At 39.7% G+C, this 22562-nt stretch overlaps 1 protein-coding gene and 1 long non-coding RNA gene across 9 annotated transcripts in view; one reads left to right on the top strand and one right to left on the bottom strand.

Moving 5' to 3' along the window:
• Nucleotides 1-22562, top strand: part of Fam110b (family with sequence similarity 110 member B) — a 137682-nt gene that overhangs the window by 52719 nt on the left and 62401 nt on the right. For 5 of the 8 annotated variants that reach the window (XM_063258474.1, XM_063258475.1, XM_013148469.3 and 2 more), the window contains one exon: nucleotides 22122-22194. The gene's annotated coding sequence lies outside the window, so the exon portion shown is untranslated. Of the gene's footprint in view, nucleotides 1-12859; nucleotides 12978-17172; nucleotides 17400-22121; nucleotides 22195-22562 lie in introns of those variants that run through there. The other 3 variants (XM_013148470.3, XM_013148471.3, XM_005002004.4) reach the window with 3 other exon arrangements.
• Nucleotides 14746-17068, bottom strand: LOC134478148 (uncharacterized). Its single transcript, XR_010050609.1, has 2 exons — nucleotides 16944-17068; nucleotides 14746-15601 (listed from the first exon to the last, which is right to left on the bottom strand). It is a non-coding gene; the product is annotated as an uncharacterized LOC134478148 (long non-coding RNA).

Genomic DNA, 22562 nt, shown 5'->3' with positions numbered 1-22562 from the left:
GAGTTGCTACAGCTGATAGAGAATTCTCCAAGTAATATCCCTTTTAAAATAACCACACAAATAATGATAGAAAATCCTTCTGGGAACTGAAATAGGCATTCAGATCCTCTCCTTTCAAAAAGGATTCCAAGCAGTGGCCTGTGAGAGTGATAGGCTTCCTATAGTTTGCCTTTCAAATGAGGCCTGGAGCAAGATGGCCAGGCTGGCCTCATGCTCCAGACAGCAGTGGGATCAGGGAAACTGCAGATGTCACTGTGTGCACCCCGATTTGCAGTATTAGGGGTCCAGCATAACCCTCTGTGTGAGCTACTGGAGGGAGTTATGCTGGGGTCTGACCACAGGATGTGCAGTGCTGAGGGTGGGTGCTTTTATCCCTCAATGGATTTCATTTGAACAATTACACCCTTCTTATGTCTTCATATAATAACTTTTTTTATTTGTTTGTCTTTTTCCCCCATTTTTGGGGTTACTGCTTATGCCGTTTGGACTTTTAAATAGTTATTATTCCTGGTCTCAAGATTACATTTTCATTAACTTTCCTTAAGCTGTGCACAAGCAATCTTTTGTGTCATCTGAGAAGAGCACATTGTTTTTTTTTTGCTCACTCCCATACCATTTTGTATGTTTTTCCAAGTGTGGCATTTCATTGCTCTTTTGAAGCTGAGTCAATCAGTTGTGCTCCTGTGCAACACAAGTGATTCTTTTCATTTTAGGGTGCACATGTTAAGGGCCAGTCCAGAACGCATGAAGCACCCTCTTGTAAGCAGAACACTTCTTCAGCCCCTGGAGCCTCACATGGGGGACACTGCTTCCAGCCATGATCAGCATGTGGTCTGTGCAAGGAAGGACAGACACTTGTGTATCTTACGTTTCACAATAAAAATTAGTAACTTCCAGACACTTGAGAAGCTTTGCTTGCAGTAATACTGTGTTTATTATTTCTTTTTGCTGGGAAGTTTCCTTTCAATGTATGTTGGATATAACAATGTTTTTCATCTAACCTAAGTCGAGGGTTGGCAGAATTGTGGCCTTTGAGCCAAATCCAGCTATTTTGCAAATAAAGTTTTATTGGCACATAGATGACATTGTTAATTTCTGCACTGATTGCAACTGGTTTCACACTATAGTTGCTTGTAAGTCAGATTTGCTCCTGGGTCCTATGTGAAAAGTGCCAATTTCTGACCTAGAACACATAATTTCTTAACTAAAATATGTAGTCATTAAGCAATTTCAGAATAATTATTATTTTAACTTAAAATTTGTGAGGACAAGTCCATCTATCAGATACAGTGGTTTAAAATCATTAAAATGTAGATGTTGTTAGGCTGTCTAGTACCACTTAAATTTTTAAAACTTATTAAGTGTAGGGAAGTGCAAAATAAAAAGTCTAAATGAGATCACTGAAATTTTATGTAAGTCTAACTATGAGGTGCATTTTCGGAGAGCTTGGTGACATTTAAGACGGTAACCTTTCTGAGGGTACAGTTCACTTGTCTTGTGAAGCCTTCCTTATAAATTGCCCCAAAGTGACATGGCTGTGACCTGAAGTGAAGATTGGATTTGCTTAAATGAAATCCAGCCAAGCTTAGATGGCTCAGCTTCACGTGCTGTTGCTCACACACACCTTTGCTTTTGCTGCTGTGAAGATTTATTTCAGTGTTTTTCTGAAGGTTTACATTTTTATTCTCGCTCAGAGTGTATGTGAACTGATGCTCAGTGCCTTGTGTACTTTTGGCTGCCTGTTTGCTTTTAAACGTAACGGTGACATCTCCTGTCTCTTCTGGAGCTCTTTCCATCCCAGCCTCTCCTGTCACCTCAAGGTTCCTCACTCAGTCTGGATGCCTGAGTTTTGTGTGTTACCTCATTCTCCTCTCCTGTCTTCATTGAGGGCCCGAGGAAGAATGCTGGGCTCAGAATAAGGAAGCCTACATCTTTATTTGGCAGGGGTTGTCTTTCTTTTCTCTCTACAGTTGGTAAATGTGAGCCACAGGGGGATGCTGTTCAATGCTGCAAAATCTAATTACGGCTTGATTTATTTACACTCTGGCCAAGAGCAAGTTCACTACCATGAAAGCACACCCTGCCATGTGACCTGGGGATGGGTGGCTTGGGATGCTCTGTTTCCCCCAGTGGACTCACAGCCTGTCCCCCCCCCTCCTCCCTAGAGCACTGAGTGGATGATCTTGTAGCCCCTTCAGGAAGTTCCTCCTCTGGGCAGCTCGGGGCCAGTTCCCAGCAGTCCTTGGGAGGGGCCAGATTCACTGTGCACACTCAGCTGAGTGCGGGGGTTTGCAACAAGGCCACTCCTCTGTTATAGCCCGGACTTTGCAAATTAAGACTTCTTTATTAAGGTATTTGACTTCTAATTATTTTTATTTTAAATGTTTTTTTAAATTTTTATTTCTTATACAGCTATGACTCAATCCTAAAGATTGATTTTCTAAGATAAACTTCTAAGTCATTGTTTGCCAGTTTCTCAGCTCCCTTCTTCTCAGTCTGTTTCTTAAGACCAGCTAATCCTGGAAGCTTAGAGGGAGTCCTGTGGTTTCTTGCTTCTAAGGAATTTCTCTGGGGCTCACTACCAATGTGTGCTTCATGCTGCTCCTACTAGGTGATGGCCTGAGAAGCTTAGTGATCTTTCTGTAGGTTTCCCACATGGTAAAGTTGTGGCAGTAGAGTCTGCCTTGTGGAACAAGATGGTTATTGTCTTCCAGCATGGGGCAGGCATGTTTAGAAGTAGCCCAGAAAGCCCAGCTGTTCCTGGGCCACTAGTGGGTAGAAGAACCAATCTGAGTATATATTGCTTTCTTTCTTGTAATCTGCAGGGGCCACACCAGCCCGCGCTGCTATGGGTGGTCTTGCATAGTGGCCCTGGGAACAGTTGGCCCCAGGGAGAAGGTATTTTGTCATGGGCATGTTTTAGAATTGTGTTTATGTGAGCTTTTCTTGATTTTTAAATTCTCTACAGGCATAACATCCCCTTAGTAAAAGTTTCAGGGATCTGGTCTCACCTTCCTTTCCTCTTTTGAAACTATGAAGTAGCTTCTTTGATGACCGTTCTTAAAAAGAAACTTAGTGAAGTTAATTTAATGTAAATTCATCAACACCAGTAATACAATCAACTCCAGGTTGTTTTTAAAATCTCCTTTGACTCAAGTTGCCCAACTTTGAGTGATACTGAAATCAAGAAGAAAAAAGAATATATAATATTCTCTTTATAATATATTGTATTTGTATGAAATATGTATTAGTTTCCTCCATTAGACAGTTTTTTATACACACAAGACAAAAGAAACATTGGCCAAACAAAAACTGAAGAGACAAAAATATTAGTTTGGAAATACAAAAGGAAGATGTTTTGAAGGAATATTTACAACAGTCACCTTATGTCATACATAGGAATAGGAAATATTCTCGGGTCCTTATAGAATAATTCAATATAACAAGGAAGTGTATCACTGAATTATATGAACCATAACTCATAGGTGCATATGCATTTGAGTTACCACTTTTTTCTTTGTGTAGTATATATAAATTAAGATGTCTTTAAGTTTCAGTGGAATTTAAAATAATTTATTCACATGATCAGACAAAACTTTTTAAAAAGCTTTTTAAAAAACTTTTTAATAAGTACTGTATCCACTACTCTTTGGTGTAATAAGTTTCTTTTGTAGGAAAATTCACAAGTCTTATGTGTATACTCTGAGATGCTTGACAAATATATACACTCAGATAACTTCTTCTAAAGATAGAGAAGGTTGTCATCATCCCAGAAAATTTTTACTTCCCCTTCCTACTTGGTTCGCTCTTTTCTAGCTCTGGGAACAATCACTGTTGCACATTCTATCATAAATCGGTTGCCTGTCTTTAAATATATGTGAGTGAAATTGAACCAGGACTCTCTACTCCGGTGTGTTTCATTCGATGGAATGTCTATGAGGCACTTTCCCTGTCCTTTATTGTTGATAATATCCTATCATATGTATATACCACGGTTTGTTTGTCTCTCCTTCTCTTAGTGGACATTTGGATTATTTCCAGTTGTACATTTTGCATGAAGTTGCCATGAATGTTACTGAAAAAGTCTTTTTGTGTACATGTTTTCTTACATCTTCAGTAATATTCACGAGTGGAATTGTTGGGTCAGATGGCAGGTATTTTGTAGAAATTGGCAAGCTTTTCCCATTAGCAGTACTAATAGATCTAGTTGGTCCACATCCTTGTCGACGTGTTGAATTATCTTTTTAAACTTTAGCCATTTGAGTGTCTATGAAATACTGTACTATAGTTTTTATTTGTATTTCCTTGACATTTAATGCTCCAGATACTTTTCATGTGCCTATAGATCGTCTCTATTTCCTTTTCTGTGAAATGCATGTTGAAGTCTTTTGCTCTTTGTTTTTGTTTTGTTTCATAAGTCAGTTTGTTTCATAAGTTACTTATTTGTAGGAGTCTTTATTTTTTCTGGCTAAATATTTTTTCAGGTATTGTGTATGTACTGAATTTATTTTCTCTCAGAATCTTGCCTTTCCACTTATAAAAGTATCATTTGATGAGTAGGCATTTAAACCTTTTTAAAAGACCAACTTATCACTTTTACAATTGGTATTTTACACTGAAAAACTTTTATCTTCTTTTAGGTTGTAAAAAATATTCTCCTATTTTATTCTACATACTGTGTGGTTTTTAACTTTACAAAGTATGTGGTCTTTCTCAGGTTGTTATTTTTGGTGTAAGTTAGGGGCCTGAATGTATTTTTTGCCCCCACCCAGTAGATAATCTACTTGTTTCAGTGTTGTTGAAAATACTTTTTGTTTTCTGTTCAGTTGTGTGTGTATATATATAATTTTTTGAAAACCAGTTCATCTTTGGATCTCTTTCTAGATTCACATCTCACACTTCTTGGGGGGGTCTGTTTATTCTTACAGCACAATACTGTGATAGTTCCTTTGCAGAAGCACTTAGCTGTCTTTCTCTGAGCAGTGTACTTCCTCATCACCGTGAGTGCAGGTGACCCCCCATCTCCTCTTTTGCACAGTAGCTCACGACTCCCCCAAAAGCACGTCACTAATGCATGATTCTGACATTGCGTTTTACAGTAGAATGTTTTAGTGCAGTTGGATGGCGTCAGCTTGTTCAGGTAAGAAATATTTGGTGCAGTACATTCCATTTCACTGCAATTTAGGTCAGAGAATTATGCTGAAAAGAAATATGTACAAAAGCATGAATGAGACTGTGGAACTGCACTTAACTAGTAAATCAAAACAGAGGATAGCTGAACTGAAACTTCAGTTAATTTCGCAGCCCCAAGACCATGCAGTATTTTAAGTGACAATGCCTCTGTTGCTTTTTCTTGAATGTCAATGGAATTGTTTCCTTTTAGAATACATCCTTGCAAAAATATATAGTATGCAGTAGATTTTGGGAGAACAGAAATTGCTTTGCAAAAAGAACAAGGACATAAAAGGAATTCTGTATAAGTTCCATTGCTGAAAATGAGGGCATTTTAAGAAGAGGACGGTTATGAATCAAAGCCCGGTCTCGCTTATCTCACCTCTCTACCTCCTCAGCCTGCCCCCAACTGGGGTGTGAGGAGGAAGGCCCTCTGTCCACCTTCTACTCTGGATCTGTCAACTAGCGGATGTCAGGGATGAGAGCTGCAGTATTTGTTTTTATCAACCAGACCACCATCACTGGTGATGGAGCAGTAAGGCCTGTAAGATTTTCTACCTCCTTTCCCCAGAGAAGCCGAGATCTACTTTGTGGATAAGCTTTGCCCCTGTAGACAAAATAAATTAAGCTATAGATTGGATCTTGAATTTTCACTAACAGTACATGTATTTAGTTAGTCTTCATCTTGGTGCTGTTGTAAAATAGTGGAAACCTGGAGGAGGAACAAAGATGGCGGATAGATAACAGCTGGCTACAGAAGCTCCCTGAGATAGTTAACTTAGAATTCAACATAATACAGAGTGGGGAGCCCCAAGAGAGGGAGATGAATTCTCTTGTCCCAAGAAGAAATTAAGGCAATGTGCTGAGCCATCAGAGGTCCCGCCAATTTGACTCACTGGAGACGCAGTTAAAGTTAAAAAAAAAAAGCAAACATTGAGTTCAGGGGTCGGCGAGCAAAATCGAGGGCTGGGTTGGCAGGGTGCCTACATTGTCCTGTGGTGACTGATGGGAGTGGAGCCATTCCATAAATAGGGGGCCTCCGGTGACTGACATTCTGGGACTGGGCAGGACTGGCAAGTACAAGAGGCAGCAGTGACTTCAGTCAGTTGTTCCCTTCCCGAATGGGATTGGTGGAGAGAGCTAGGCCTGGGTCATGTGACCCAGCTGAGACCCAATAGGTTATCTGAAGTCAAGTCCCTGCAGCGGTAGCGCACACTAACCACACTGGCCCAGTGGGGCCTCAGAGGTTTGGCTGGTCTGGAGGGGAGGTGGCGCAAAGTAATACAGTACTGCAGGCCACAGCAGCTTGACTGATCTGGAGGGCAGGGGCCAGCATACACTGTCCCTGTCTGCAACTCACTAGCACGCTGCAGTGTGACAGGTCATCCAGCCAGCATGCTTGAGAAGAATTGTAACCAACAAAGAAAGAAACTGGGGCCTCCTGGTAGAAGCAAAAAAGATGGGAAGAGGAAGCAACAACAAAAAGTCCCCAGGTCCCAGCCCTGAGAACATAGACCCAGGACAGGTAAATACGAAGGAGAATGAGAACAGCAAACATGTAATATCAGACACAGCACCAGCGGGACCTCATAGATGAGTTCAAAAGTGAAATATTTAGGCAAATAAAGCAAGATATAAGAAGATTAATAAAAGAGATACCAAGCACCTCTCAAGCAGACACAGACGGAAGAAGGGAGGAACTCAAAGGAGAGAACCATTTGGTGAAGAATATTAAAAAATATAGAATACATGAAACAGATTCAAAGAGATCACCAGGAAATTAAAAACTCTATGGAAAGGTGGCAAATCAGCTTGAAAAAAACTAAGGATAGATTATCCATACTGGAGGACAGTTTTGCAATGTGGGATTATGAAGGGGAAATCTTTATTAAATAACAAGGAAACAAGCAGTAACAATACAAAGGCTATAAGATGACAAAAGGATCTATAACTTGAGAATAAAGAATGTAAATGAAGAAGCTGGGATACAAACAAAGGAACTACAAAGGTTATTCACAGAAATAATTAAGGAAAACTTCCCAAACGTAGGAAAAGAAAATGATACTCTGATATGTGAGGCATACAGAACTCCAGCCACCTACAACCAAAACAGAGCTACACCCAGGCATATAATAATCAAGATCCCAGGAATTCAGTATAAGAACATTAAAAGCTGTCGGAGACAAGAAACAACCTACAGAGGAAGACCCATCAGAATAACGGCAGACTTCTTAACACAAACCATCAAGTCAAGAAGAGCCTGGAGCAAAATATTCCAAGCCCTGAAAGAAAATAACCTCCATCCCAGATTGATACACCCTGCTAAACTGTCCCTACAAATTAATGGAGAAACAAGATGCTTCCAAGACAAAGAAGAACTTGGGAAATTTGCAACCACCAATCCAACTCTACAAAGAATACTGCAGGGCATTCTAGAGAGAGAGAAAAGTACTAGGACTCCAGGAACAATGGCAGAGAGGCCTCAGTGAATGGAGCAGAAAACAGAATGAAGAAGATAAGCAGATAACTAAAGGCAAAAAAGAGCATAACAAAAATGAGGCAGAGAAAATTTTATTCAAAACTGATAATGATTGATAGTAGCAAGTCTGAGAGTATAGGCAACTACACTGAAAATGAATATTAAGACTGTACGATACATATTCTGGTTTAATAACTGCCAGCTTTTGAAGTTTTATGCTATATACAAAGTTGTGTTTTTATTCATACTGTTATATTCTGACATAATTATACTGTTTGATGATATAGCCAGTTCTATTGGAGATAGCAAGAGACAACACAGGAACCATGGTAGAACTCTTTGTACAATAGTCTTATATGTTTATTTCATGTGTTTATAGGACTATGTTTTGTTTTGCCTTGCTTTGTTTTATTTCTCCCTCTAATATAGAAAGGATAGAAATACACGTTAAGACTCATGCATGTGTAGAATCTATAAACAGTTTATGAGAACTGATCTTATGACACATGATGAAATGAACAGATATTTTGAAGAAAAAGAGACACTAAAATACCCAGTGCTGATCCTGGAGTGTCATAATGTGAAACCTAGCAATAGTACTATTCTTCAGAGTGATATTAGCCTGCTTGGGTTTATTCAATGTCAACATAATTGAAGATATGGATAACTGCATGAATGTTTAAGTGTATAGGATTGATAACCATATTTCTAAGTTTTTGTTGGGTAGTTGAACAGAACTGGTTGCAATCTCATTGTTTGAATCCCCACTTTATAAGCTCCACTTTAGTATCTTGAATAACTATTTGTAAGAAGACAATCTGTAATCATCAATTAGTGATTTCTTACTGTTTATTTTTTTTTCTTTGAAATTATGCATTATTTCTACCTGTTTTCTGGTTTTTTTTGTTTTTTTTTTTTTTTTAGTCTTTCTTTAAATTAAAAAAAAAAGACACTACAGTACCCAGTGCTGATCATGGAGTGTCATGATATGAAATCCAGCAATACTATTATTCTTTGTTCAGAATGGTTTTAACCTGCTTTAGTTTGTTTAATCTAAACATAAATGAAGATATGGATAACTGCATGTATGTTTAAGTGTATAGGATTGACAACCATGTTACTAAGCTTTTGTTGGACAATTGAACAGAACTGTTTGCAGCCTCGCTGCTTGAATCCCCACTTTACAAGTTCCATTTTTGTGTCTTAAACAATTATTTGTAAAATGACAATATGTAAACATCAACTAGTGATTTCTTAGTGTTTACTTTTTTCTCTGAACATATGTATCATTTCTACCTATTTTCTGTTTTGTTTAGTATTTCTTTAAATAAAATTTTAAAAAATAGTGGAAACCTCTAAGTGGTGGGGCACAGTGAGAAGTCTGAGGTCATGGGGCTGTAACCTTGGGGAGCATAATAGGACCACTCTTTTTCCTTTTCTTTTTTTTCTTTGTTTCCTGGCTGTCATACAGTGAACAGGCCTTTATTTCACATCCTCTCACCATGGTGTCTTATGTGGCAAAAGTCCAAGCAGAGAAGGCCAGTTGGTCATGGACTGAAATCCCCAAAACTGTGGGCCAAAGTAAACTCTTCCTCTTTTTGAGTTGATCATCTCAGCTCTGTGTTGCAGTGACTCACCATCATGGGACACCAGGTACCATCTTTATGAGGCTAACATTTTCTTCCTGTATATATTCAAGTTGTTCGCAAGCTTAAACAGCAGTGGAAACCCGAATGCAGAAATCATTGGGAGGAAGATAATCAGTTGGTAAACTGTGCACCACACCACTGAAGTATCAGTGGACAGTTTCTGTTACTCCCACTGTACTCCTGTAGTACTTTTCTACAATCTGTTAGATACTCTGGGCCATTTGTGTTTCTATTGCAGAACATTTCTGGGAAATTAATTTAAAAGCCTTGTATATGCTTCAGTACGAAAATCACCTATGTGGGCTTGACTCCAGCTTTGCAATAAACAACATCCATGATAGGCTCTTCCCTGGAAGGGGAGTACTGACTTGGCAGAGACCCTGAGCAGTCATTCCGAAGGAATGCAATCGAATACTTGAAATTCAAATTAGCTTGTAATCTGACTTTAAAAATAAACAAAGAAACCCAAGAAAGTCTCCTCCGAAAGCTGTGAAGTAATGTCAACTCACTTAAAGTTTCAAAGCTGATGTCATATAGCCATAAAATCTACCTTTCCCATCTGCTTGTTCCCCCTGATACTCTGCTTAGCAAAGGGGCTTAGAGAAGGTGGCCTAGATAGGGAGAACCCACATCTGCAAAACTGTCTTTCAGATGTCATCACAGACTCACAAACTGTTCCAGTAATGTTTGGAAGATCCTTTTTTAAAATTATTTTTATTGTATCTATAAAGCACATATTGTTAGTCTAAGAAAGCTCCCTAAATAAGTGGCACAGATTTTGCTCTTTAGAAACTGTTCTCAGGTTCAGATTTTCAAAGGACTTCTCTCTTCAAATAACTTTCTCATTTTATAAAGACACAATATTTTTCTTTTTAAAATCACTAAATGATAAGTGGTCTAGGAGAATAACACTACTAAATATGAAAAAGTTCTATAATTATTGGAACTACCTTTAACAAGATTGTATAATTTAAAAATTGGCTCTTTATTGAAATGAAAACATAGACTAGGATCTCTGTATATTATTGTATGAAATAGAAACAGGACAAATATAAGAAATCCAAATACAGAAAGAGTCACAATTTATTCTGCAGTTAAATTGGGTGGGATGCTGTTACACAGAGGAAAAAAGTTTTGGCTTTACAGATAATTACATAACAAATGGTGTACATGTGATAGAGCTCAATATGCTTGAAACAAATTTCTGTTAAATCCAGATTGCCCATTAATTTCTATTGTAGAGCTAAAAAAATTAGTCCCCAGAGTAAAAATAACCGTAAAACATACATATACAGAGGGAACTATTTTTCTGATATTTGAAACCCATTGAACCATTATTTACTAATGATACTGAGCAGTGATTCACAAAACTTTCAAAACTGTAGAAGTAAAAATACAGTAAGTATAAACGGGCACACTGAGGTATAATTGCTTTTCTTTACATTATTTTAAATTGAATCTTCTCTGTGGTAGTAGTAATCCCTAAAACTTCAGAAAGGTGTGAAGGTTCTAGCCCATCTTGAGTCATGCTAGTGTTTCTAACTTGATGTCCAAATAAATTATTTTCCATTTTCCCCATACTTGCTGGTTTGTTTCCAGACACTTAAATCTGGCCGTGTATTCCAGATGTTTAATAATATTTATAGGTAAAAGGAGAAGATTGTCCAAATAAGGAATGTCATACCTGAGACTTATTTAGCAATGAGAACTTGCTTTGGTGCCAGCAGAGGCTTGTTCTATTGTCTAATAATAATCAACAAATTGACCAGCAATTCCAAACTTAGCTTTCTAATAATAATCAACAAATTGACCGTCAATTCCAAACTACCCAGCCCAGTAGTTTGGGTGACAGCTGGTGATGGATGGCCATCAAAATCCTGTTTTCTGAGGCTGCCACTCTCAGAGTAGTTGACAAAGCTGAGCAGCACTGCAGAGATTGGTGAAGGTCCAGTTCAGATGACCAGAGTATGAAGCTAAAGGAATCCACCCATGAGGCTTTCAGGAGGTTACTAGTGACTTGCTGAAAGCTTGACACTAGGGCAGAAGGTGTTAACTTAATGGTAAAGCACGCACAGGCATGCCATACACAAAGCTCTGTGAATTCGACTCCCAGCACCCCTATACCGGTATTCAAAGTGTTCCTACTTAAAAGGGATTTTTTTTTTCATTAATGGGAAAAGATTACAAAGCTTTTTCAAATAATTTACATTTAGTGTTAGTGATAACAGTAGGAAACAAGACAAGTCAACCATCTCTGCTGTGCAGTTCATGTTTGAGTAGTTTTCCTAGACTTTTTCTGTGTGTATTCACAGATACATGAACCCAAATAAATTGAACAGAAGTGCAGTACTATGATACATCAATTTGTAACTCTTAACATTCAACTGTATGTGGCTTTTGTTGTTGCTAGTAACAGTCATTTTTTTAAATTGGCAAATGTTCATTCATGCTTGGTTCTCTACTGTCCAGGTGGTATTTGGACATTTGTGTTGTGATATAAACAAGTATTTACCTGTGTTTGAAATACAAGTGCATCTTATCAACTGAATGAGCCCATGCTTAATGTACAGACCTGTGTAAGTATCTGTAAAAGAAAACAGGAAGCTTTTTCTAGATAATGTGGAAATTCTTTGTTGTGTAGTTCTTAAATTTATGTGCAGTGAGACATTTAAAAGAGTTCCTTGTAATTGAGTATTTCACTGTAACAATTAAGGATTAATTGTTCAGGTAAAAGAGAGTGGCTCTAGAGGACAGGTCAGTCAAAAAGATGTTTTTCTAAAGTAATTGTGTGTAAATTATAACTATGAAATACTAAGTCCAGTTTAATGAAGATTTTTCTTGAGTTGCCTTGTGCAAAAAAAGAATGCATTTTGCGTTAGAATTTCAAAACTTTATATTAGCCCAATCATTCAGCATTTTCAGCTTTTAGGGGAAAAATTCTTGCATGATTGCGATATAGCTCTTATTTATTCCTGCCTGCTTGCCCAGAAACCCTTCTGTGGGTTCCTCTTAGTTTGGGTCAGGTTGTACAGAGACTTTTGGGGACCATTATTTTAGCAGATATTAGGTTCATTGCCAGAGTGTGCATCTTGCCTACTTTTGTAGAATTACCAAAGTGTAAATAGGGGGATCATGATTTCTGGGGCACACAGGAGCTGGCTCAGTAGTTTCAGCACAGTGGGGAATATCTGAAGGCCAGGTAGATGTGTGTTGTGGCCTCTTTTTCCTTTTGCACCCTAGGTACAGAACATTAGATTGTTAGGAAAAGATGACAGGGGCAGAATGAGACCTGTCCAATATAAATTTTGTCTGGGAAGAGTTTTTTGAAAGTCCCATACCTAAGTATTTCTTTTTCTTTACATTGTGACTTCTTGTTTCAAGACTAGAAAAATAGCCGAGTCTTGGTTGCACAGGCATAACTGGGATGATCCTAGGGCATGTGGACCTCCAATAAAGTCATGTCAAATTTCAAGAGTACTGACTTACACTCTACTGGGCAGGTTGGAATGACAAACATCAAGAGAAGCTAAAGTACTTAAGCCTCATAATTTTATTATAGGGGAATAAAGCCGAAAAGTCACCCTTACAAAGAGGGAGACATTGCCCCTGGAGGACAATCCTTGTGAACGCTGTGGTCTGAAGTCGATCAGTCAGCCCTTACTATGCAGCCCATAAAGGTAAATAGCTTTTGGGAAGTCCGCTAGGTATCTAAGCTGTGGTATCTAAGCTCTGGTGGATACATTGTGACGTCTGAAGACAGCCCAGGGTAGCCAGGGTTCTATACCTTTACAAGGTGGCCAGCACTAGCCTTTCAGAGTAGGACTGTGGAACCTACCTGCTGAGCTAGTAGTCTCTGTCTCTATCCCTTGAGCTATCCACCCAAACTCATACTTTTTGCTCCTCCGTCCCTACGCTCATATATCCCTCTACCAGGAATATAAAAACCTGATTGAAGGAAAGAAAATGCTAGACTTTCAGAAGACACAGTGCTGGTTTCTAACCCAAGTCCCCCAGAGAACGCACATACAGTCTTCTCACACAGCATAGTAGGCTGACCTTCCAGATCCACCGTCTTTCTTGGTGGGCAGCTTCCCAGGAGTTTTCAACCTCAGTCACACAGTGCACCAGACAGATGCACAGGGACCCTCTAGGGACCTTCGTAAGCTGTGGACTCACCTCATGATGAGCAATCAGCGATACTGAGTTATCTGAAGAGGGAGGATAACCAGGCCTCTGCGTGTCACTGCGACAGCTGAAGCACTTTCCATCAGCTTGTTCAGTCTTTCCCATCCTAAGCATGTTACATCCACCTACTGAATAGCCTTTTGAGGCTTTTCAAAAAATGAAGAAGAGTTTCTGTTTGGTGTTAAGAACAGAGCAGAAAGAGCACCAACTGGCCTGTCCTTGGCCCATCAGTTACCCTAACCCAGGGATCAGAGGAGCCTTTCCTAGCCTGAGTATCTTTTCTCATCTTTGCAGGAGTGCGCACAAGAGCTGGGGAGCTGATGGATGATTTCTGCCCAGTTCCATGTGCAGGGAGTCCACACTGTGGCTTGAATTCCCACAGTGAAAAAGCTGCCCCATGTTGCCCCACATGCTTTTTGTGAGCTGAGACCCAAGGCTTGCTGTGGACCACCAGTCGGCGGAAGATCCCTCTTCCCTGTCCATTCTTAGTATGAGAATGTTGACATTGTTCCTAAAAGAAAAAAAAAAAAAAAAAAAAAAAACACAAAAAAAAACTAGTAGGATTCTGTACGGAAATTCTGAAAACACAGGCTACTTGCATTCTGGCCCTCCTTTTCCAGATTTAGACCATCAGAACACAACTTGGGGAAATCCACACAGTGCAGTCCCAGACGGTTTCTGTGCTGACTGCTTTCCTCCATTCAGGGTGGCAAGTGTAAAACACAAATGCCCTCATCCTCCATGCCAGATGGGGGCAGAGAATGTTTCTCTGGGAAGATCACTGCAATCGATTACTAGGAAGAAGGAGATTGGGAAGGGGTGAGTGAGTCAGTTGCTGGGCTTCCAAGATCTGGGCTACCTTTTGTTCTTCCTGTGTGTTCTGTTGGGTCTCCTCCCCCATCCTGCATCCTGTCCTCGAGCCCTTGCGGCACCCCCACCATGACCTTCACAGGTCCTGAAGGCCACTACCCTCAGGTCAGCCAAGGACAGGAAAACCAGCCTTATCCCTGCTTACATGCCCCTTAGTACTTGCCGTGCACTGTTTTGCTTGACCATAACTGCTAATTTGTTAATTAATTTCATGATTGTCTCCTGCATCCTAGTGCAGACTCTGTTAGGAATCAGGACACTCCCATTGTCCTCTCTACAATATTCCCAATACTCAACACACGTCCTTGTACCTAATATGTGCTCCAAACTAGTCATTAAGTGAATGAGTGACTTTTTAGCATCAAGGATGAATTGACCAATTGACCGAGGTTCAAAGATAAAAGTATTTATTCCCAGAGTGACACACTCACACACAGAGCAGAGTACCAATAAGAAAGATTACCAGTGAACTGTGGGTAGTTGGTTGGTTGCTTTCTTTCTTTCTGTACTGGGAATTGAACTCAGGACCTTGCACTTGCCGAGCAGGCCCTGTGCCACTGAGCTGTATCCCAGCCGAGACCATGACTTACTTCAAAACGAGCGTGGTGTCTGAATGTGATGGAGGGTAAGATCTAAGAAAGGACAGTTGCTTCCTTCCCTTAGAAAGTCTGTTCAATGTCTTACACAAAAGAAGCATGAAACGAATTAATCAAACAGCTTTTTAGTGCCTATTTTGAGCTAGCAGTCTGTGAAATGAAGAGAAAGGGGGAAGCTGTTAGATGTTTCCTAGATAAATGCCTAGAAGTGTTACTAGTCCGCAGGCTGGCAGCCTTCTGGGAGCTGTGCCTTAGGCCAGACCGCTGAACCCGGTTCCTCCTGGAGTTTTTACTTCCTGATAATGGCAGCCGCTCTTAGATAATCCACATGCTCTGTGCTTCACTGTAGCAAAATCAGCAGTCAGTGTCTTTGGCAGGCTAGTCTCTATCTTGTTTTGTTCAAGAGTTGGTGTCCTTGTTAGCATCTCTGCAGTTTTTCACTCTTGAGTGCATAAATCATCAGTTTCTGTGCTTTCTTTTGAAGTTCACTGCTGCCTTTTTAAAACCCCAGTAGTATATAATACACAAGATGGAAGGATGTGACATGTCCCTTGGTCATTAGTCATTAGGTCATTACCCATGGTCACTGAAGGAATATTTGGGCAAACCATGATGCCAATGCAGCATGTAAACTTCTTTAACAGTTTCATCTAAATATCAGAAGAGTAAAAATTACAGAAATGAACGGTTGGAACTTGACTGGTCTGATTCATAGACATAGCATCTAGGAATTATAGAAGCTAAATTTAATAGATTAGCAGATTTGTTTCATATCGGCCTATGACTGTTAATTTTTTAGAACTAGAAGAAACAACTTTAAAGTAAAGCAAATATACAGGAAATTAAGGAAAAACAAATATACAGGAAATGCCAGGTAAAAGTTGCATTTGATTGGCTGACTTTTGTCCCTTTTTTACATAAATTTGTTAAGTTAAATTAAATGTTTCCTCATTATAAACACCCCCCATTTATAGTCTGTAGAAAATACTTTTGAGATGTATATACTTTAGTCCATACTGCAAATTACTAATATAATATAATTGAATGTCTGTAATTTCTTGAAAATTTCCTCTATGATTGGTTCATATAGAATCAAGTGAAATTAGTGACGTTATATATTCAAGGAGAAGTAGGTTGCCTTCCTAAGTGAATAGGAGTTATGGTCCTGTGTGGTACATCAGGTCTACCATTAGCCTGTCATGTCTCTTACTTCTGAAGGGTCTTCTAAAAAAAACTGGGCAGTGGAGAAGACCCTTCATTGGACTACTGTGATCCTAGAAAGGACAGCAATGCGGAGTTGTAAGAAGATCACAACTTAATAATTGCTTAATTTAGAACTCACTTAGAAATCTCCCTGTGCCAACCTCTGTGTGAGTGCTCACAGCTCATTAACAGGAAACCATCTATTTGGCCCTTATTGCTGTTTCTGAGACACGGAGACATTCAGACACTTGCCCAAGGTCACAGAGCTAGGAAGTAGAAGACGGAGAGCTTAAAGCCAGTGGTTCTGACTGTGAGAAGGCAGACTTTTCATTCGTGCATCTCCGTGGCCCTCACACCATTTGGCTTCTTGAATGAGTTTTGACACTCATTTATACAGTGGGCAAGTTCCTTGTTCTTTGGCAGTGACTTCTGAGATCTCTTTCCCATCCCTTGTAGTTCTGAATTATTATTAATCATGATAGTCAAGATTATGATTTTTGACACCATGATTAGAACTTTTATACTATGGATAGAAATTTGCATGACATTTTAAACTATATTGAAGAGATACGAATCAGCCCTTATGATAAACAAGTGGAAAATTGCTAATCAGAATAAATAACGTGAGACTTGGATTTTAGAGCACTCATAATAATTCCATGGTATTGATGTGTTTCTTCTTCAGTGCTAATATGTTAAAAGTAAATAAGCCAGTAGTACCATCCTGATTTAACCACTCTTTGTTTCTCTAAATTGGGGGGGAGAGAATGTGCTTTAAAAATTACTTACAATTTAGAAGGTGATACGTTAATCCTCAGAATGACAAGAAATCAAGATGATTTTGTCTGTTGGGTTTAATTTATTAAAATTTAATTTGCTTCTGCGCTTTGCTCCAGTAGCTCTGTGCTAGCAAACTAGCTATAATTAGATTAGCAGCTTCCCAAGTGCTGCTGACAGGCTGAGCCTCAGAGAGCATGTGCTGGATTCTGCATGTGCCTTCTCCTCATTGGTGGTTGGTGCTGCTGTTCCGCCTGCTGGATAGGTTTCCACAGTAATCTTTATGCTGCATTAGAGACATAGATACAGAGGTACTGTACTGTGTTCCTGTAACAGTGAGGTGCTTCGCTGGTAACAGTAAAGAAGGAATAAGACACAGAAGAGCAGGCGTTTGTCTTTGTTGTAGAGCATCGGTGGTTAAGGACCTCCGGCTGCAGCAGGAGGTCAGTGAAGGAGTCTCGGTTCATGGTAATTACTCTAAGTCTTTATCTCTTATGAAAAGCACGGTTATGCATGAGACCAAGCTATTCATAGTGTCAGCTCTTTAATTTGATCTCTCTTTGTTGATATCCCTGTACTCCAGCATTCTATGCTGAAATGCATTCTCCCAGAGGCAGCTTGCCTGGTAAACAGCTAATCTGTTCAAGAGAGAATGTTGTTTTTACCTAGATTCAGGGGTGCATGTGCTTTGAAAGTGATTCTTATTGGTTGCCTTCTGTTTTGCAAAGCTTGATGTTTCACCGATGTGGGTGCCTTTTAGGTATGTTTTAGCACCCACTTGACTTTGATTGCATCCAGTCCAGCTTCCTGAATGATGAGTAGAGGGAGAATTTAGTGAAGCACATTTTAATTAAGGCCGGGCAGCAGTGCTCTTGCTTTGATGTCTGATCTTAGCAGAAGTAATGTGCTATTGTTTCTTCAAAGATGTGTGCAGCCTTCATTTTGTACGGTTCTCTTTGTCTTACCTTTTGTAGTTTCCATGAAGCCTTTTTAACACAGAAACGGTAAATGTATTACATTCTTCCAAATATCTACATAGGTATGTACTCAGTTGTGCCTAAATGCAAATTTTGATTCCTGGCTTTGTTTAACAGCGAAATTGCTTTGGGAGTTGTCATCGAAGGAAGGTAGTGCTCTTTCCACTTCTGTTAATGTCTGGCAACATTTTTTTTGTATGTGTTTCTGTTAATGGTTTCCTGGATAATTTTCCAAATCAAATAATAAAGAATCTTAAAACATTAGCAAATTCTGAAGGGAAGTATTTAAGGCAGTAAATCTTAGGCTCAGAAAACCCAGACAAATGCAACATCAATTTTTGCTTTTTCATTGTACCTTTTTTTATAGAGTCCTATTTTATGCCTAGAGAGCCCTTGCTTCCATTTAGGCCCCAAACTTACACATTGAATATCCTTCCCCTATCAGACCATGAGGCTAGAAACTTGTGTCCTGAGTCACCAGGCACAGGGCTGGCTGGCTGCCACCATGCGTCTAACTGTGAGGAGGAGAGTCCTGTTGGTCTCAGGAAGCCATCAGGAATTACTTTCCTACTCTTAAGAAGCCCAACGTTGCAGTTTGTGTTTTGTGAAAATAACTGCTCAGATCTAAACTGTGTCTTGCCTACAAGGTCTCAGTTTATCCTGTGGCAGAGAAAAATTCAGATTACCAACAGTGCTTAGCCACCTCCCCACATTCCCTCCCTCATCCACTGGGAATAGAGGGAGGACAATAAATCATCTAATATTAGAATTTAAGAGGAATACTAAGGAATGCTGTGAAATTTGCCATGAATTGTGGTATCATAGAAAGTTGGTAACCGTTAGTGGTAGCCATGGCTTGAAACACTTGATGGTGTTTTGGCACTGAACATGTTGGGAGGTAAATGGACGTGACCACAGTTGTCCTACTTCACATTCCATGCTGATAAAATCCACAGCTGCCTGCTCTTGCAGGCAGTGCCCTGAGTGCCCAGCTGGGCTGAGAGCATAGTTGCAGCTGGGCTGGTTTTACTTTGCTTTAAAACCTCCACAGGCCTCTCAGTGTCACCTCATCATGCTTTGCCTGTTCTATGGATATGATAAGTTGAGTGCCTGCACAATACCCTCCTTTCCTCTCTCTCTTTCTAAATCTCCTCAAGCACTATCTGTATTGCCTTGGTTTTAGAGAATACTAAAGTGGTGGACTGCCTTACAAGTCACTTGTTGTTGTTCTTTCCTTTATCCACCACCACAGCACTGGACAAACATTACCAACATTACACAGCCCACTCCTGTGAGCAGAGTGCTCACTGCTGAGTGTTGGAGAAAGAGGTGGGAAGTGAGGGCTGGGGTGTGGCTGCTGGTAGAGAGATGGCCAGTGTACGTGAGGTTCTAGCCTAGGAACCCAGCAGATAAATAAACATAGCAAAGAAAGAGTTGGAAAGTAGAGCTCAGTGATGTTCATTCTCAGGGGATGGGTCTTAAAGAATGTGTGTCTGAGGGAACTTACATATTCCTTATATTTAGGAATTTAAATATAAACGTATGTATGTATTGCGTAGTGTATTGACAGTCCTAGACCCAGTACTGTATCACATCCCAAAGGGCCTTTTAACATATCCGAAGGGACATTTTCATAACAGCAGTAAATTGTGTTGCTTATGGCCTTGCAAAGTAACCAAAATATGTACTTTTATCTTTATATACATTGCATCTTCATTTTTTTGTTTTGTTCTTACTAACTGAAGGGGATTACCCACATTTTCCTGGGACAACAAAATTAACAAATTTCTTGAATCCATTAAACTCCCTTTTTCTAGTGTCCTAGCTCATTACTGAAGAGGAAATGGCATTCCTGGACAGTTAGACATAGATTTATCAGCATGAGCATAAACATACGATAACTTCCTCATTAAAACATTTTCTGTTACGTGATATTTTCTTTTTCTCCTAATGGTTTATCATCACACCGCGGGAAGTGGTAATCAGTTCAAAAATGGAAAGTCATTTCAGGGAGGATCTGATGTATTGCAAAGCAGCAGATCTGACGAAGGTCTGAAAAATAATTATAAAAAAGCAGAGCAGTGGGCTGTATAGGCTACCCTACTGGTGATTCCAGTAGGTGTCATTGTGGCTGACCAATTGGGGATTTGCGCTCTCAGAACAGCTGAGAGTTCTGTCATCAGCCACTGATGATTAGTTCAGGGTTGACCCTCCTGCAGTTGCCTGGTTTGGAAAGACTTTGAAAGAAAACATAAGCTCCTCATTCAAGTGTGCTTATTTTTTTCTTTCATTATTTTATTTTGTAATCATGGGTACTTATGATGAGTGACACTCTGTATTATGGTTTACTGAGAGAAAAATAGAAGGCATAGTCCCTTCCTGAAAGAAGCACCTGCTGTAGAGACAACTTCATTAAAATAAGGTTGCATGGAAGACATTGGCACTTGGCTTGGTGATATCAAAGCACGGTAAGAAGTTCATTAGAAAGGGGATGTGGGAGTGCCAGGCTTCCGGAAGAGAGTTGGGACCCAGCCCAGAGCTTACTACTTTCTGCCATCTTAGATACCACATCCACTACTGTTAACACTAACTAGGAGCTGATGTGGCCTCACATCTGTTCCGTGCTTTTCAGTTTCCCATGACTTCTTACTTCTGATGTATAATAAATGTAAAGTATCACTTAATCATCCTCCTCCTATTGGCAGACTATGCACTAGACAGTTGATGAAGTATTTTTATTTTTAAAAGACTGACATCACAAGATTTGAAATTTCTTACAAAAGTAACCAGTAACTTAGAGGAATCATGTTATAGAGGAGCCACAGAATAAAGTCACTATTGTTGTACTCTAAATTATTTAGTGATCATGTCTTAGAACTGTTTGCATTGCTAGGAGTTATCCTATTGTATTCTTGGATGCCTGTAGACTGTCAAAAGTTGTTTATTTTTTGCGTGCCCTTTAAAAACAAGCTTGCAAAATCTGGACTTAGATTATAACAGTTGGATTTCACCTTACAATGATTAAGCCATCTGTTTTCTGTAAACATTTAGGAAAATAATTTCTAGAATATTTATAATATATTGAATTTGGCTATCTTTGAGAGATTGCCAAATTTGAGTGCAAGTTCACTTTAGGGATCACCTATTTTCACTAGGTCTTTCCACCAGTAAAGTGTTTATAGGAAATAAGTACAGCAAATCCACTTCTCTGGAGCCTGGATCAGGGAGCCTTCCTAATTCATTGTGCTTTACCTTAACCAGCTAGCATTCAAACTTACTTTTTCAAAATCAGTAGGAGGAGCACGTGACTCCCCCCCCCCCCCGCTGTCCCCACCCCACCCCATCCCATTTGCTGAGCTGGCTGTGTTCCCTTTTAGCTCCCCGACTTGACTCTGCTAATCCCAGGAAGCCATTCTCTTCAGTGCTCCTCCTCCCCTGTTTCTTCCTGGCCTCCACCTTTGCTGCCTAGCTCCTAAGAGTTAGGCTATGAGGGTCTCACCTTTAACAGGTGCCTCTCCATTCCCATTGGTTGATTATCCACTGCTACACCTGGATCGACTTCTTTTCTTCCTCCCCTCATGGAGCTCCTGTGCTCTCCAGCTTGGACAGGCTGCCTCAATCCTGGCTGCTCCCTCTGCCTAGCATGTGCTTCACCCAGAGCCCACGACTTGTTCATCTTTTTTCCAGTGTCTCCTCTCTGAAGTGTAAATTTTATAAAGCCACATATTTTTATCTTAACTGCCATCAGTCTGGAACAGTACTTAGTCCATAGAAAATGCTTAGTCAGTGCTTATCCAATGAATGAGTGAGTGATTTCTGGCTTAGGAATGCTGTAGTACCTCCTTGGAGTCAAGATCTCCCCACCTTGAGTGAGCCTCAGTTTCCTGCTGTGTAGATATAAAGGGTGCTAAGGCCCTGTGAAATACTAGCATTGTAAACAGTCCAAGAAAAGAGGTAACAGTGTGTGAAAGACTGTTTATGTAACTGCTCACTACTCATATTTTTCCTCTAAAAACAGATCAAAATAAACCAACAGTTAACATGAGCAAGTTGGTTGCATTCTAAATAAAAACTAACACACTGGGCTTATTAACATATCTATTTTTAAAAATATATTGGCTGATTTTTAAAGGAATTGTCACTTTCTGTATAGTATTTTTGCCAATTAAAAAAGCAAAGGTAATCAATTATTCTTTTGTTTTTCCTGATACAGAGAACACTTTAAGAAAGGAAGTCTTCCTGAGACCTCTGCCTCCCATCCATAAAATATTCATTCATTGTTCCAGGTAAGTATATTGTTTTGTTTTGATCTATTCTTTGAAGTAAATCAATTATCTCTAAAAATCTGCGTCATGAATGAAAAGTGCAATATAAAGTTTGTGGCTGGGGAACGAGAAACTGAGTTTCTTTGCCAGGTGACCATAGAATGGCAGATTGGAGAGGACAGAACCTGAATCATAGTCCAAGGACTGAGGCTGATAGAGCCCATCAGATCAGTGGACCTGCAAATGTGTGGCATGTTTTTGCCCATGCATGGCCAGCTGAAATTCATATCTGATTTCCATAAGATAATACAGGAGCCCAGAAACAGCCTTTCCAAGTCTTTTTTACAGCCCCATTTATCCGTAGAGGTGCTAAGGAAATGAATGAGCAG

The sequence above is a fragment of the Cavia porcellus genome, unplaced genomic scaffold, assembly GCF_034190915.1.
Source record: "Cavia porcellus strain 051 isolate PalLab524CR breed Dunkin Hartley unplaced genomic scaffold, mCavPor4.1 scaffold_11, whole genome shotgun sequence".
NCBI classification, from domain to species: domain Eukaryota; kingdom Metazoa; phylum Chordata; class Mammalia; order Rodentia; family Caviidae; genus Cavia; species Cavia porcellus.
Note: the sequence above shows the minus strand (reverse complement) of the source record. Positions and strands in the feature narration are given on the sequence as shown.